This window comes from Dermacentor variabilis, chromosome 2 (assembly GCF_050947875.1).
Source record: "Dermacentor variabilis isolate Ectoservices chromosome 2, ASM5094787v1, whole genome shotgun sequence".
Classification (NCBI taxonomy): domain Eukaryota; kingdom Metazoa; phylum Arthropoda; class Arachnida; order Ixodida; family Ixodidae; genus Dermacentor; species Dermacentor variabilis.
This window is the reverse complement of record NC_134569.1, coordinates 246,846,647-246,861,260: the sequence shown is the minus strand read 5'-3', so window position 1 is coordinate 246,861,260 and position 14,614 is coordinate 246,846,647. Positions and strand designations below refer to the sequence as shown.

The 14,614-nt window shown below is 47.0% G+C and overlaps 1 protein-coding gene across 4 annotated transcripts in view; it reads right to left on the bottom strand.

Moving 5' to 3' along the window:
• Window positions 1-14,614, bottom strand: part of LOC142573220 (sorting nexin-4-like) — a 117,707-nt gene that overhangs the window by 30,834 nt on the left and 72,259 nt on the right. The window lies entirely within an intron of this gene.

Sequence of the window (14,614 nt, the reverse complement as noted above, 5' to 3'; positions counted from 1 at the left end):
CAGCAACCCTTTTTTTCTCTGATGCTTATGTAGGCAAAGGTCCGATCAGATCGAGGCCGATGCAGAAGAACGGCTCTACTGGGACATCGATAGGCTGAAGACGGCTGGCAGGCAGCGTTGGTGGCCTCTTTTGTCGTCAACACAGCGCACGACGGAAAACTAGTACTCTTGCAACTGCAAAGTCCAGCATCCAAGACGGCCTGTAGGATCTTTCAGCGAGAAAAGCCAGCAGAGCGCATGGTGGTCAACTACTACTGTGAATGAACGGCCAAAGAGGTACGACCGAAATTTGTAGATGGCCCAAACAAGGGCAAGGCATTCACGCTCGATAATTGAATAACTGCGCTCTAGGGAAGATAGCAGGCGGCTAGCATATGCTATGAAGCAGTCACGACCATGCTGGTGCTGGGCAAGGACAGCTCCGATTCCGTTATCCACTGGCATCCGTCTGAACTTCTGTAGGATCAGAAGGGTCGAAGTGCGCCAACAGAGGAGAAGTCGTGAGAAGGCGTATAAGCGCAGAAAATGCATGGGCTTCGCCATGGCTCCATGAGAAGGGCGTATCTTTCTTGAGAAGCTCAGTGAGTGGGCGGGCAATGTCAGAGAAATTTTGGACAAAGCGATCAAAGTAAGAACATAAGCCAATCAAGGAGCGAACGTCTTTGGTAGAGGAAGGAACGGGGAAATGCTTCGCGACACGAATTTTTTCAAGGTCAGGTCGGACGCCTATGCCTTAACAAGCTGTCCAAGCGTGGTTATTTCGTGGCAACCAAAGTGGCACTTAAATGAGTTGAGCTGAATACCGGCGCTGTGGAACACTTGGAGAATGACCAACAGGCGATGAATATGGCTGGAAAATGTCGTTGAAGAAACAATAACGCCATCCAGGTAGCATAAGCAGCTCGACCATTTGAAGCTTCGAATTGGCAAATCCATCATGCGCTCAAATGTGGCTGGCGCATTGCATAGACCGAAGGGCATAACCTTAAATTGGTATAGCCCGTCAGGTGTTAGAAATGCAGTCTTCTCGCGGTCCATAGGACCTATGGCAACTTGCCAATAGCCCTACTGCAGATCGATGGTCGAAAAATAAGTTGCTCCTTGGAGGCAGTCGAGGGCGTCATCTATATGAGGCAACGGATATACATTCTTCTTAGTGATCTTGTTTAGGTGTCTGTAATCGACACAGAAACGCCAGGTGCTGTCTTTTTTCTTGACGAGCACAACTGGAGATACCCATGGGCTACTTGAGGGTTCTACACTGTCTATTTCTCTCATCTTGTCGACTTCTTTTTGTATAATTGCCCATTTAGCAGCAAAAATGCAATACGGACGACGATGAATAAGGTTTGCATCACCGGTGTCAATTCGATGCGTGACAACTGTTGTCTGGCCTAGCAGGTAGTTGTTGAAGTCAAAAACATCCCAATACGACACTAACACACGGCAAAGTTCAGCAGTGTGTGCAGGCGAAAGGTCCGAAGCGATCATTTTGTCGAGTTCACTGGTGGGCAAGCTGATGGATCCTGTTGCACTCGTAGGATGTGAAGGGGCTTCAGATGTTAGCGTGGAAATTTGCTTGTTGTTTAGGGATGACAATGTTGCAAGTGCAATTCCGGAAGGTAGAACATGGGTGGAGAAGTCGAAGTTGAGCACAGGGAGATAAGCTTCATTGTTGACAATTTCGACAGCCGTGTGTGGTAGGGTCACATTGTGTGCCAAGACAATGTCAGTAATAGGGGATGCAACATAATCCCCATCAGTGACATAAGGAGAGGGCATCAGAAAAACATAAGTAGTGGATTGCGGCGGCAGTCGCACAAACTCGACATCACAGTTGCGTAGACAGAGCAGCAATCGTCTCGGGACGGAAGGGAGTTCAAGTTGAAGGACACCAACGCCATAGTCGACAAGGGCTGAATGTGTGGACTAAAAGTCAATGCCCAAGATCACGTCGTATGGGCACTGCTCAAGCACAAGAAACAAAGCACTTGTCCGACGGCGAGATATACTGACGTGGGCAGTACATGTTCCAACAATGGTAGGTGTGCTTCCATCGGCGACTCTTACAGCACATTGCACGGCAGATGTTAGGACTCTCTTCAGCGTCTCACGAAGACTGTCGCTAATCACCAATATTTGTGCACCGGTGTCAATAAGGGCCGTAACAGTAACACCGTCGACTTGAACTTCAAGCAAATTAGAGTGGGTAGGGACAGTAAGATGAGGATTTCGAAGCCGGGTGAGGAATGCAGTGTCCCCTCCGGGCACTGCACTCATTAGTTTTTCGGTGCATAGCATCCAGGGTTGGAAGGCGACGGGAAATGGCGGACTTGCGGTGAAGGCAAATGGAATCGGCGGGCTTGTGGCGAGCGACATCGGCGGTCACGCGGTGATGGTGACCTGCTACAGACATTAATACGAGTGTCAACATTGGGCGTGCCAGTCAATAAAGACCACGATGATGTTGTACGGGAGTAGCCTCCAGGACAAGGGTTCTGGGTGCTCCAGCCAGTCGGCGATGTCCGAAGGCTCCAGCAGTGCTGCGCAATATGCCCAACTCGAGAGCACGCGAAACGTATTGGGCGATCATCCAGCATCCTCCACGTGGCGGGATTGCGGTATCGTGAATAAAAGAACTGGCCCCTCGGTGTGACTGGTGGAACTGATGCTGTGATTGGTGTAACTGGTGGAATGCACACGGTGCAGACAGAGGAGAGTCACAAATTAGCGACCTCTTGTTGAACCATGGCTTGAATCAAGGAACCCATAGGCTGGTTAGCAGTCGAGACATTGGGCACAAGAGGGGCTGGTGACATTGCTTCTATTTCACGATGAACACTGCGTGTCAGAGTGTCCGAAGCAGGCGAGTGTAAAGTCTGTGGAGGTTCATGTGATGAGGATGCGGTAGTATTGGGGAGCCTGGTGAATTGCCGGGCAATAGGGCGGGATTTTGCTTGTTCAAATCGTCAACACTTTTTCACGATGGCATCCACAGTAGCACGGTTCCTGAATACCAAGGGGCTGAATGTGTCTTCGGCAATACCTTTGAGTATGTACCTGATCTTGTCCGCTTCGGACATGTTAGTCAACTTTGCGGCAAACCACTAGAATATCCTGAAGATACGAAATGTATGATTCAGTAGATGACTGTGCATGAGAGCCAAGTTCTTTTTTAGCAGCGAGCTGACGACCCAAGGGCTTGCCGAACACGTCGTTCAGTTTTCTTTGCATAGGTCCCAGCTGGTGAGATCGTGCTCATGCATCTCGTACCAAACGCGTGCAGTTCCCTTAAGATAAAATACCACATTTGCCAACATAAGAGTGTCATCCCACCTGTTCTGTTTGCCGACACGCTCGTATTATGAAATCCAATCTTCAACGTCCACATTACCTGTGCCACAGAAGGTGTCTGGATCTATTGGAAGCGATAAGATGACAGACAGTGGGGATGGCTGTGGCGCGGTAAGTTCCAGCGCAGTGATTGCTTCAGTGGCCATCGCCGAGGGAACAACATGGCGGCCACTTCGGAGTTCCATGCTGGGATGATGGTGATGAACAGGCAACGTACCCTGCATCTCCACCAGAAATGTTGCACAATAAACATATATTTACAAATGTTTCCAAGTAAGGCAAGCAGCACAGGAGTCACAGCAGCCAATATGGTGAGGAGCCACCTCTACGTCTTCTTCATCGATGCTGGCCTAATGCGACAGACTTCTATCTCGTGGCATTATTATAAAAATTATAAACATTTTCACTGAACACACCCTGACAAAACCTGTTTCAGTGGCTGTATTTACAATACAGAAAAGTCACTGCTGAAGCCGCTGATGTAGTTCTCATTATTGCCAAGTGCATAACAGTTGACTGTGTTGTGGGTTTGCCCCTTGTGTAGAAGCCGAGGATGACAGAGTGAACTGGGTGTCGACGACGTTGGAGACACGCTCTCAGTGAAGTTGTCGGATGGAAACTGTGTGTTTCCATTAGATTAAACGAAACAGCTCTTGCCATGTATACATAGTACTGTTACTCGCGGAGGTTTTTAGTAAACTATTCCATGCACCGCGACCAACAGGAAGCTCCCAACTTCGATTGTGGCAGCTTCACCGCTGACCTTTAGCGCAGCCGGTGACCATTAGGGCTACCACCAGAACTTGACTCTCTCTTAGAAAAATTGAGAATGATGGCCGCCAATTCAATGGCTAGCCAGACTGGAGAGACCACCACTCCACCTGCTCCATGGATTTTCAACACGCCATGAACCCCAAAGTTGTTTCACGGTGACGCTTTCGAGGGTGTTGAGGACTGGCTGGACCCCTACAATCGAGTAGTCAGTGTCAACGAATGGGACGACCACCGGAAGCTCTGGTATGTCTACTTCGCCCTTGAGGATTCAGCGCCTATCCAGTTTGAAAACCACGAAGCTAATTTGGCGACCTGGTAAGAATTTTGTGGCCAGCTGTGCAATACCTATGGAAGTTCAAACTTGAAAGAGCAAGCAGAACGTGCTCGCAAGTTCAGGAATCAGAGACCAAATGAGAGTGTCTCCATGTTCGTTGACATGTGGCTGTTTTGGTGAGCTGATCCCGGAATGACGAAAAAAAAAAACTAAGTACGCTTGCTGATGCAGGGAGAGATATAGCAGTTGGTCGCAGGTCTAGTGCGTAGTCCACTAGGTACCGTAGCAGACTTCTTCAATGACACAACAACGATGGAGCGCGTGCTACGGCAGCGGTCGTCACAGTATGAGTGCCCAAGCAACTTCACATCTATCTCATCGTACATGGCAACCCCTTATTTGACGATCCTCAGGGAACTTGTGCGCAGTGTTGTACACAAGGAGCTGGCAACAAGCTCATGCAGTGTCTCCTCAGTCCCGTGTGACTGCTTTAAGTGATATGGTTCGCAAAGAGGTCAGGCAGTTGGTGCAAGTGCTGGTTGTGCCACCAGCCGCAGCCCCTCTCCTGATGTATGTCAAAGTCTTAAGAGCTCCTATGCCGGCAGTCAGCTATCCGTCCCGTTTATCCATGCAACTGAGGACACAGTGCTTCTTGAGCTCTCAGCCGTCCGCAAGCCCAAGTCAAAATGTGCAGGAATCCAGTGTGTGGTGCACTCTAGACAATTAACCACTCTGTTACCATTGTGTTGAAGCAGGTCACCTATACCAAGAATGAACATACCGCCAGATGGACCTTCCTGGGTTTCGCCCAGACGCACGGCGACCCCGTGATGGTGAGTGTCCCCAAGCTATCGGCGAGACTTGGCCGAGTCCTTGACTCTTCCACAGCACCAGTCCCACTCTCCATCTTCTCAATGTTCTATGTCACCTGTCCAGCCCTTGCCATTCACTCGTGACGTTGGGGACAGATCCATTAGGTCCCCAGGACCACGCCAGGGAAACTAGGAGCAGTGACTTCCGAGGGCGGGGCCGCTGTTGATAGGTCTATAAAACATCCTCCTCCCCAATACGCCAGCCGACCCTTTCACAGCCACATGGCGTAAACTACAAAAGTGTTTCTAGACATCACCATTCAGGTCGAGAACTACCCAGCCACTGCCCTCGTGTACACTGGCACCGGTTATTCTGTTATGAGTGCCGAACTAGCTGCTGAACTGGGAAAAGTCATGATGCCATGGCACACACCAAGCTTCTGATAGCAGCTGGTCATCTTTTGATGTCATTTGGGAGATGCACCACCAGGCTCCAAATCCATTAGTAAATGTATGTTGCCTCATTTATCATGTTACATGAGTCCATGCGGAAAGTCGTGCTTGGGGTGGATTTCCTTTGCGTGCACAGTGCTGTTATTGATCTTCGGGAGATGATTATAATGTATTTAGACAACTACGCTCTGTTACTGCAAGACAGTAACACGAGCAAGACAGTATGCTGTTGATGACACTTTCACACTCCCGCCATGGACTTGTATGTTCATAACTGTTAAAAGCAACTTCCGCCATCATAGTAGTGGCATCATTAAAGGAAACCTGTCAGTGCTCTTGGCTTGGCAAGTCTGTGTCACCCGTGGCATTATTCAACTGAACCACAGGATGACTGAGCTTTTAGTGACAAACTTCAGCGGCGAGTACCAATGCCTGGAAACATGAACGGCCATTGTTCACTTTGAAGATACTGGGGATGCAATAGGTTCTACACTTGCTGACCTTTCTGCAGCCGCCAAAAGTGACACCGTGGTTGTCAGTACAGTCAAAGTAAATCCTGAGCTCTCAACCACACTGAAAGGGCGAATATGAAGCAGTTTATGCATGTTCAGTGACTGTTTTGCATCCACGTCAAAAGTAACAGAGACCCCCATTGCAAAGCACCGTATTATAATGGACCCGAATGAACGCCACATGCATCAGCACGCCTACTGAGTCTCACAAAAGGAGCAAGAGGCAACTCATCGTGAAGTGAAGCAAATGCTCAACGACGAAGTAATTCAAGCCTCAACCAGCCCATGGGCGTCCCTCGTAGCACATGTGAAGAAGGACAGCACTCTTTGGTTTTGTGTGGATTACAGCATACTCAACAAGGTAATGAAAAAAGATGTCTGCCCTCTTCCCCGCATAGATGACTCTCTAGACCGTCTTCAACATGCCCGATACTTCTCCTCAATGGATTTACGCAGCAGATGCTGGCAGATAGAAGTTTTTGAATGAGATCACAAAAAGATTGTGTTCATAACTCCTGATGGCCTGTACGAATTTGTTGCCTTTCAGATTATGCTCAGCTCCCGCAACTTTTCAGAGGATGATGGACACTGTGCTGTCAGGTTAAGTGGGAATCATGCCTCATCTATTCAGGCGATGTCATGTTTTTCTCAGGGATATGAGCAACACTTGCAGTGACTTCAGTTTGTGTTCCTTGCAATTCACTCTGCAGCCCTATCATTAAAACCTGAGAAATATCATTTCAGTTATCAGGAACTGAAGTTCCTTGGCAATGTTGTTAGTAATGAAGAAGCCAGACCCAGAAGAAAGTATGGCTGTTGCCGCATTTCCACCACGAACCAACAAATGTGACTTGTGCCGCTCCTTTGGCTTCTGCTCATACTACAGACACATTGTGGATAATTTTCTCAAGGTCGCAGAATCCCTGACTTCTTTAACAGAGGAGGATATCCTGTTTTTTGGGATCCGGAGCTGCAGCGGCACCTCCAGACACTGCTTTTACTTGGGCACTTTCATGAAGATGCCGACACTGAATTGCACACTGATGCTAGCAACATCGGCCATGGTGCAGTCCTAGTGAAGCGGCAAGATGGCGTTGACCATGCTATCGCTTATGCTAGCCGCACCTTAACATCTGCAGAAATGAAATACTCTACCACTGAAAAGGAATGCTTAGCTGTTGTCTGGGTCGTAGCTATGTTCCAGCCATATTTATACAGCTGTCCGTTCAGATTGGTTACTGACCATCATGCCCTTTGTTGGCTAGCAAACCTCAAAAACCCTTCAGGACGTCTTACCAGGTGAAGCCTTACTCTTCAAGAATTTGATGCAACAATTGTTTACAAATCTGCCCGCAGGCACACTGATGCTGAATATCTTTCGCGCATTCCACTTGCAACGGCGTCAAGTGATACCAATGACAGTCTAATCCTCTGTGCTGTCAATATGTCTGACTTGGCTCAAGAATAGTGGGATGATTTAGAACTGAGGCAACTTATCGACTACCTTGAAGGCTGTAGTTTGCATCCTCCATGGACATTCGCGTGTTCACTATCATCCTCTCTCTGTAGCAATGAGTTGTACAAAAAGAACTTCTACTCATAAGTGACTAGACATTTCCTTGTTTCGTCCACTTTGCATGCCGATATTCTGTCTGCCTGACACGATGAGCCCTCTCGGGGCCCCCACTTGGGATTTGTGTGTACCTTGGCCCGAATTTGCCAACGCTCCTACTGGCCTGACCTCACCCAGGAAGTCAAGCATTACGTGAAAAGGTGCTGTGACTGCCAGCGCTGAAAGGCTCCACATCAGTGCCAAGCCTGTTTCTTGAAACCTGTTACACCGCCAACACAACTATTTTAACTGATCGGCACAGACCTGCTCGGGTTCTTCCCTAAGGTTTCTTTTTAATTTATTTATTTGCAGACATAGAACATACAGAAATACCAGAACTGGTTGGACCCATAGCAACAGGCTAGTTGTGGGTCCAATGAAAAATGAATAACAATTGCAAGTACAAAGCAAATAAGATACATCACGTGCATACACATATTGGTTGCATACCATTAAATTGCATCAGCATACACAATGAAATGCGAAACAGTGAAAAGCATGTTATACTATTAAACATTTCTAAGTAAACACAATACACTAGTTAGGAGGATTGCAGGCAAGTTCCTGCATTATTATGAACATACCTTACTAATCTCGACAAAATCGAAACACTAAGATATGTTCAGCAGGTGTCATCGAGTTACTAAAGAAAATAAAGGACATCATGATTGTTAACATTGAAAAGCATTATTGAGGCTAAGCAAGTATTTCTTAAGCACGGATGAAAAATTATTTGCTTGTTTTATTTCTGCTGGTAGTTTATTCCAAATTTTTGACCCTGAAAACTGTAGCAAACATTGTCTGTAAATATTTTTATTTGGAGGAAGATTAAAATTACTGCACGTTTCATTTCTGGTGGCACGAAAAGATGAGTAAAATATAGAAACATGAAAAGGCAGGTTGTGTTTAACAATGTTGAAGACACACATGGCAATTTTTAATTTGTGTATCTTATCATACGGCAAAACATTAATTCTATTAAATAAAGTCAGACTTGGTTTATCGTAACATGAATGGGTAATTAGTCTTAGGGCGCATTTTTGAAGTATGCGTACAGGTTCAAGATAAGTTTTCTATGTCGTACCCCATGATTCATTACAATATGTGATATGTCTATGGATGAGTGCAAAACATGAAATATGCGGTGTGTTAGTATCGAGATTATGCCGTGCTTGTGAAAGTTCCTGACCACGCTTGCAGTACCCTGCAAGCGTGGTCAGGAATGGATGCGACGCTCTGCCACACCATGATGCAGAAAGGACGCTACATCCCGGTTTGTCAGTATGGCGCAGAGAATGTCCCACAGACAGATCGTCAACAAATGCATGTTTATTAACCCAGAATGCAACACAGTGTGACAGTCAAGGCTTGCGGGCGAAAGCTCACTGCAAGACCAATTGAGTATATGCACCTGCACTGAACATGACATCATGCAATATACTCATGTCATGCCATTCACATGCGGCCACAGAGAAGAAAGGCATCAGTGCCACTGCGCATGCACAAGACGCAAATACAGGTTTGTGTTTCCATCGGCGACGGTATTTCACAGAAATAGCACAGCGACACATATTAGACACAAAAGTATTGCATCAATGAACAATGAATGAACATGGCAGCACCCATAGAAGTGGTGGCTCTTGCTGTGTACCACATTCACTAATACATGTACCATTCTTAACTATGCACCATGTGCGATTCTGATCACAGTGGCTCTTTCACAAAGCCTCACTATCACCCATAAACATCAAAAAAAGTTTTTGCCTTTAATCCCACAATATGACATCCTCCTTCGGCAAACTCCGCGGTACAACATGTCTTCGATGAACACTGAAATAAAGCGCCAGCAAAACGGTGCAGCGGCACTACTATGGAGGAAGGAAAATACCGAGAGGCCCTTGTGCGCTAGGAGAAAAGTGTGGAGAAAGTGACATGGCATTTCTTTCCTTTTTTTTTTGTATCCTATATTTTTTTCTTTATTTTACTGTAGTGGCCATGTTCTTGGGCCACAATGGCGGCTTTGTTATGGTTGTGTGTGCTCACACGTGTTGCTCTGTGGGTTTAGTGCAACAACAAAGGCGTAGTCTCTGCAGGATTGCATTAGCCTCCATGTTTTGTTCTGCTGTGTTATCTAGACCGTGCTCTCTCAGCTGTTGTGGCCAGGTGGGACTGGAAATAAAAAGTGTGAAACGAATGGGCATGCAACACCGTACACGACATAACATGCCATGGACGAAGGACGACATGGGGATATATTTCCCGTCTTTAACAGATTCATGCTAATGTGTCATCACAGACTGAAACCGCTGCGCTTCAGATTATGTACCATAAGCACCATGCACATCAGTGACAGCTGTGCAGTGTTTCTGTTTTTGACAGCATGACAGCGGACAATGCATTTGTAGCACGTAAAACAGCCATATGGAAGGATGGGAAAGAAACGTCTGCTGTGATCAATAAAGGGACGAACCCCCTTAACTGCAGTAATCTTATCTGTGTGTTCGAGGGGTGCAAAGAAGTGAAGGTTGGCGGATGCGCTGCAAGAGTGGGCAAGTCTTGACAGAGGAGTGTATGCCTGCACGCACATTAAAATGGCTGAGGGCACATACGTAGGCCCAGTCCGGTCAATGCACTAGCCTCCACCAACTTGCAAGTTGACTTGACGGGCACACACGACGCTGGTGTAGCCGTCCACTTGAACAAAGAAATCTGACCACGCCTCGGAGAAACAAGAGGAATACCCGTCAGAGTAGGGTGTCATGGAACAAATATGCTCCGTGCAAGCACAGCTACCTGACATTGAGAGCTGCCAGCAAGAAGGCACATTGCAGGTTGGCAAGTCTACGCACTTTGGTGTTGGTGGGAAGGTGGTGGTTATCTAGTCACTGAAACTCGTCCAGTAGGTCACGGTGTAGGTTCTCGTAAAAATTTTAACGCGGCCTCCCCATTGTGACAACAGAAGAGAAATTAAATTCTACGCTGGAATGATGAGTGGCAATGGAGCCAGCTGTGGAAGAAGAAGGCGATGAGTTGAGTTGAGTTGAGTTGAGTTGTTGTAGGCTACTGGTGGGATTAGCCTTGCAGTTGCTGCCGGCAATTACTCCACCGTAGCGACACTTAAAATAAATAAATCACATAATCAGACACAGACGTCCCAATCACAAATGGTCACTCCTCAGTTCACCATGTGGAAGCCAAATCCGTGTCCTCTAGGTAATTTAACAGAAGGCGAGAGACCTCCTTCCTACACAATGGTTTCCCGCGCGGGAAAACAATGTCCTGAAGAGAGCTGTGAGGAAGTCCTGTGTTCTTGAGGGACCCGAAAAGCAGCTGCACTAGATCCTCTGACCTTGTCCACAGAGCCGTCAGTAAAAATTTGAAGATGACGTGCATATTCAGTTTCAAGATGTTCCAGTACGAGCGAACGCGTTGCCGCCAAAGGAGAACTCTGCTTAGCACGAACGTGAGGAACTGCCAACGAACAATCGAGGCTCGCAAAAGACCAAGGTGGTTTCAACCTTTTAGTTCGACCTCTAGCGTCAAGACCCAGGTAACTAAGAGTATTAAGGGCCAAGTACGCTCGGGACTCGGATCTCTTTCGAAGGCGCTGTAGAAGGGTTCGGCCGGCTGCCGTCTGTTTGAGGCGGCCAATTTGAAACAATAACCTTTGTGAAGCGACTAAGGTAAGAGGTCTCGATAGAGATTCATAAAGTACTGCATTGTTAGGAGCAGTCTGCGGAACGCCAAGAGCCCTTCTTAGGCCCTTTCTGTGCAGAACCTCAAGTCGTTCCAGCTGTGATATCGATGGGGAAATTAAAGGGAGCTGATACATTATTCGACTCGTTACTAGTGCGTCGTGCAACCTGATCATTGAAGAAGGGTGATTTCCCCATTGCTCACTTGCAACTCTACGGATCACATTGAGACGGGAAGATATCAATGTCACAATCGAGTCCACAGCTCGTCGCCACTGTAGGCGGTAGTCAATAATGACGCCCAAAAAGCGCTTGTGTTTCAATTGTCGAAGACAAGAATGCTTAAGGTCTATCTTCAGGCGCGCATACCTTCTTCCTCTACCTGGAAACATGATGAAGCCAGATTTTTCTACCGAGAGAGTCAACCCAACACCTTGAAGGTAATTTTGAACTGAAAGTAATGACTGTCGAGCTATCAGAGCTAAACGCTTGTGTTGATATCCGGTTAACCAAAGACAAATGTCGTCCGCGTATATCTACATATGGACATGCCTGCAATGTTTTTGCACTTCAGCGGGAAGACCAGCCATTGCAACGTTAAAGAGCGTTGGGGAAAGAACACTTCCCTGAGGTACACCTCGCGATACCGCCCTTTCGGTGCTTGTGGTACTGCCTAATCGCACTTGAATTTTCTGATGACTGATAAATGAGTGAATGAATCGCAGAAGATATCCCTGTACGCCCATGGCCTGCAAACTATTTAGTATTGAGCTCTGAAGGACGTGAAGAAGGCGATGAATGCGTGAGCATAGACATAAGTGTGTTCAAGCGGTTGTGCCAAGGAGCACAAATGAGGCAGCTGTGGCAGAAGACGACAATGCTTGTGTGATTGCTGATGATGATAGTTTCCTCTCGCCAATGAATGGCTCATACCCCCTTAAGCAATAAGCAGCAACGGAGCCAGCTGTGGAAGGAGACAACCACAATGAACGTGAGCGGTGGCACAAGTGCATTCGTGCAGTTGCGCTGAGGGGCACTGACGAGCTAGTTCGCAGGTTGTTCACGGACGGATGATGCAAATGCCCTCGGTATATATAGCTTCGCTGTAAAAAAACATTTTCGCTTTTTTTTTCTGGATCACAGCAACGTTGCAATAACCTCTGAATGGCTGCCAGTAAAGTTATTGGTCATCTCGGTGATTGTACTGTGATGGGAGACACTGTATGCGCACCTGTATAATCAAGGAACACTCACCATATATCCGGTGACAGTGGCCCCCTTGCACTTTTACTATGCTTTACCGCATAACACCGCTGTACAATGGTGAAGCTGACATAAAGGAACCAATGATTAGGCAACGTATGTTCGACCTTTGCTGCATCCATACTCTTTAACGCATGTTTCAATATGAAGTGAACTGAGTTAGTCCTACACTGGCTGCACACAAATGACCTGGATTTAAATCTGACTTAGGCTAGCTACCTTGCATATAAGGCCAATGACGCGGTTGTCGCTACATGAGGTGTTTTTCTTTATTATTTTTTTTATTATTTTTTTTGCAGTGGTTTGGAGTGAGTTACGGCTGCATCAATACAATTGGAAGAACTGGTCGGAATTTGGGGGTCTCCTGGACAAATCGGGAGAGTTGGCTGGTATACAGGAGTGACAACGATGGCACAACCACAGTGGCATAACGACATGGTATCACAGCGGATGCATGCATGATAGCGACTGCTTCACAATGATGCGATGATGACCTTGACATGACAACGGTAACATAATCTCAATCGAATGACGACAGCCTGATTATGGTACAATGACAAAGAAGGATTGACGTCGACGCAATGGCGAAGGTGGTAGGATGACGATGGCACGACAACAATGGGATGGTGTTGCTGAAGTCATGAGAATGCATGGAAATGATGTATGATAACTGTGTGGCAATGATCGATAATAAAATTCTGGGGTTTGGGGTTTTATGAGCCAAAACCACAATTTAATTAAGAGGCACACCATAGTGGGGGACTTCGGGTTAATTTTGACCCCCTAGGGTTCTTTAACGTGCACCCAATGCACGGTACACAGACGTTTCAGCATTTCACCCCCATAGAAATGCAGCGGCCATGACCAAGATTAGATCCTGTGCCCTCGGACTTAGTTGCGCAATGTCGTAACCACTACACCACCATGGCGGGCTGTGCAACGACAATGACGAAACGACGACGGCAATACAAAAGTCAGATGATGAAGTCAGATGATGAAATTAGAATGATGACGATGGAACAACGCCGACAGCATTACGACAATGGTGTAACAAATGCATTATGACTGTATGACGACGATGGGCCGATAATGACAGCATGACGAGAATCGAATGACAAAGTTGGAATGACAACGATGTAGTAACCATGGCCTGAATTCGCAAAACCTTCTTACACTGAAATTGCCCGTGCAATAAAATTTCAGCCAATCTAGATGCAAGGCATATAATAAAGAATGCAGCCGGCCAATGCCAAGGAGCTCTTATGAAAGAAATGATTTGTGAATTCAGTCCCACAACGGCATCACGACAATGAGAACCTACATGATGACCCAAGTTGGCTTGCAGGGTCAGCGTAGAAGACGTGAGGACGATTGTATGATGACATTAAAATCATGAAACGAAGGGCAGCCTTGGAACAACCACAACAGCATCCCAACCACGAGCACAAACCTACTGGCCCATGCTGGTAGACAACTTTGGCCACTGGATCAGTGCAAGAAGATAGATAGATAGGCTCAAAATGGCTGAAGTAGGCAAAGAATGCTAATCGCATTAAAAATGATGCGTGGCTCTGCCATCCCAAACACCAGAGACCAGTGGAGCTGCGGAAAGGCCAGTAAAGTAGTGCCGAACCGTAGACTTTGTCATGCGTTTTCTATCGCAAACACCAGGGACCAGCGGAGCTGGGGCAAGTTAAGGCTTCAGAAAAATTTATGCCGTCTTCCTCCGTCTTCCTCCGTCAGGGGTTTCGGCTGGGACAGCGTGCCATTTGAGGTGCCTGCCGCAACAGAAGTTATTTATTGAGATGCCATATGCGTCGGTGTTGTGTGCCAGACACTGCACCAAAGCGACGCAGCGGCAACCT